Raw genomic sequence first — 3,647 nt, forward strand, 5'->3', positions numbered from 1 at the left:
AAACAAAAAACTGAATCTGAAAATAGAAAGTTATTATGGTTTGAGAGAAGATCAAAACATAAACTCAGAAGACAACAAAGTTAAAATCACTGTATCCAAACCCTCAAAGAAAAATGTGAATTGGCCTTAGTCCTAAAAAAATTCATAGAAGAGCTCAAAAAGGATTTAAACATCAAATAAGAACAATAGAGTGAAAATTTGGAAAAGAACTGAAAATGAAGCAAGAAAATTTTGAAGAGGTAAAGAGGGACAAAAAACACTAAAGAAAAAAAACATTTTAAAAGGTTGGCTAAATGATAAGAGGCACAAATATACAAAGAAAAATAACACCTTAAAAACAGAATTTGGGAGCCATTACTGCTACCATCATCACCTATCTGTAGCCTGGTGCTATGACTAAGATGCTCTTGGTTGCCACATCTTAAACCAAAGGTGACTTCTACTGCTTGAGTTGTCAGGAGGTGTTCAAGCTCTGGGTGTGATCTGCAGACTGTCAGCACATTTCTTTTTTCTGAGAAAATGTTTCCTGACTCCTATGAGAGAAAGTGGAACTCGCTATACTCTCTATCATGGAAATGTAACCAGTAAGAGAATGAGTATATCCTGAATAGGCCTTAGATATTGAAAATTTCATGAGGAAGTTTTCTGGTAGCTGCAAATGCAGATCAAATTTTATTGCATGAGACATAATTACAAATATTATATGAAGTATTAAAATGAGTATGCTGTGTCCTCTATTGTTCCAATTTCTCAAGATTCAATAGTGGATAGTAATAGGAGTGAGACATTCACATCTGATAGCACAGAGATCTATCGAGAAGATGCAAGTTCTATGGGGCATCCCACATTTAAGTGCTCCTTCAGTCAAGAAGCAAATTTTACAAGACATTTACTGAATCATTGTAATAATCTTTCAAAAAGTCCCTTTTGCATTTCTTATTTGTGTGTCTCTTAAAGTGGGATAGCCTAAACAAGTTACTAGAAATTCTATTAGCTATTTAGATCAAAGACTTCATTTTATTTATGGAGAATTTGTGAATCTTCAGTTAGATGAGCAAACAATATCAAACTGCTGTTGAAGAATCTTATCAAGTAAACTTCTGAAGGTTGTCATCATCTGAATCTTCTATCTATCTGCAAGTTCCATTTTTGATAGAAAACCTACCTGAATTCATGTGTCAGTAACCTGATGTTTATAATCATAAAATGGAATTGTCTATTTTTTCATTTTATTGTAAAACAAGAGTGGACTTTTAAAAAACATTGTTTTTTCATCCTTAAAAATGGAGGTTATGGTATCAATTTAAAAGTATGGAAAGGGACTTCCCTGTGGTGATGGTGAAAAATGGATTCTGCTGTTGTACCTTATCCTTTCCTATGTTAAGCTTTCTTAAATTTCTCATTTCTCACTTTTATTTTTTGCATTTTTCCCACTTGGTTTATTTTGCAGTAAATAATAGTAACGATTTTAAATGGATCAAATTAAACTCTTATAAATCTGAGCCAGTTATTTTACCATCAAAATGGAAATTGTGAGAATTTAATGGAAATTCATCTCTTTGTGTAATTTGTAGTTGAAAAATTAATCTTAAAATTATGTTTATAGATTTTGATATTTTGAAGAGTAGTGAGATTCCTTTAATAATATGAATACTTAAAGAAAGGAAGGTGAATGTTACCATTCTGTTTACTTATGTTAAAAACATGGAGTATTACATAGCTGAGTGATTTCTTTTTAGTCATTAGGAAGAAATTATATGCTATTATCAAAGGAAAAGTAATCTCATTTTTTGTGGAAGACAGTTTAAAGTGGGATGCCCTAATCTTTGACTGTCAATGACCTTTAACACAAAAGCAACAGTTACTTCATAGTGGCTATTCTACGTAGTAATGACAGCAATGTGTTTAATGAAATGTTTTTCAGGTTGGTGGTATTACATGCTGATAAACAGATATTTAAATGACACATATCCTCTCCTATGTATATAAGAAAATCTCTTTCATTCATAAAGGCCAAGGTATACACTATACATTTTTATCACTTTCACACATAATATACATGCATCATTACCTGCTAGACCTGAAAAAATAGAAAAGCTATGGAGGTCAAATAGTTTTTAATTTGACTTGTTATTGTATAATCACCAAAATTTCCAAAAAAATCAACTCAAACCAAATACTGGGTTGTCCAGTTGGTTGCTAATACATCTCTGTGTGCAGCTGTATGTGGATTAGTGGGAGGAGGGGTGAGTTTACCAGCATGTGTAGCCCTCCTGGATTATGCCATAAGAAGGAGGTGAGATGAAGGTAATGAGAACAAATTCTTAAGCTAGAAAGTCTGTCTCAGGACTCTGTGGTAACAGGATTATCCTGCACATTTTTTGGGGGGAAGTTATACTTGTGGGAGTGTGTGCTAGCACATGCATCACAAATTACCTTGTATTAGAAGGCCTAAATCACAGAATTCGGATAAAGGGAGGACTCTGACATTCCGCACTACTGTATACCGTTTATGCTATCTTAAAAAAAACAGCAGAAAATGGAAACCTCAAAAGTAGTTTGCTGCTAATACACATAGAGTGCAAAAAATATCTCTTTTGGTTGTATTCAAACCCTCAGTGTTAGCTTTTCTACAGTGAACATTTCTTAACCGAATTAATAAAGATGGTAATTTTGGAAGTGGTATTTTATAAAACAAAAAAATCAGTCAAACAAGAGAAACTTAATCAATGCCTTTCTGCGATAATCACGCCATACATGTAAATGAGCATAGCCTTTGTTCTGTCACTCCAGAGAGTGAAAGTTACCTACATACTTGCATATAATCATTGTGTTTACCCTTGAAATTACAATTAAAATTTTAAAAAAAGAAAAGACTTTGACCTAAGGTTTTTTTTTTTTTCCAGCTTAAAACAATAAATTCAATAACTGAATTATTTAAATATATCAAAGTGTATGCTGAGACTTGGAGAACTTTGTAAGGTTAACTGGTTATGATACATAAATTGAGTGGTAGTTCATTTGATAGAATTGTCTTTTTGAAACACTATAGCCTGTTAGTTGGTGACTAAGTTAAATATCTGTAATATTTGAAATGGTCTTTTCTCTTTTGATATCTGTAAGACTTTTACATAAAGGTAATGTTAATGTTCTTTGTTTCTATTTGAGAATCCCTGCATATGGAATAAAAATTCTAAGACTGGGAATAAAGAAACTGAAACAATCAGAAATTATAGTTTCAGAATGTCTTCTATTTATTAATGAATTAAGGAAGGGCTAGGATTAATGAGTTTATAATATAAGTTCAGAATAAAAACCTATCACAGTTTTTATGTGAGTAGGGGAGAGAAACATAGTTGATGCTTGAATTGAAATGCTTAAATTTTACCATACCACTTAGGAAAACCATTTTCTTCAAGCAATTATATTTTATGTTGTAAAGCACACTGTCTTATCCGAGATAAATTGATTTATTTTTCAATTGAAATATTTTTCCTCTTCTAAAGAAAAAAAAAGGAATTGACTAGATGTGAAAGAAGCACAAGAATTCACCAAAGAGAGCTGCTTTAAAAGTACAATTGGCCAGATGGGAAAAGGTACAAAAATGCAATGAAGAAAATAATTCCTTAGAAATTAGAATTGAAGAA

General features: G+C 31.8%; 1 pseudogene; it reads left to right on the forward strand.

Moving 5' to 3' along the window:
• The first annotated feature begins 392 nt into the window (after window positions 1-392).
• On the forward strand, window positions 393-1,104 carry LOC140532263 (E3 ubiquitin-protein ligase RNF138 pseudogene; annotated as a pseudogene).
• The last annotated feature ends 2,543 nt before the right edge of the window (window positions 1,105-3,647 follow it).

The sequence above is a fragment of the Notamacropus eugenii genome, chromosome 3 (genome assembly GCF_028372415.1).
Source record: "Notamacropus eugenii isolate mMacEug1 chromosome 3, mMacEug1.pri_v2, whole genome shotgun sequence".
NCBI lineage: Eukaryota > Metazoa > Chordata > Mammalia > Diprotodontia > Macropodidae > Notamacropus > Notamacropus eugenii.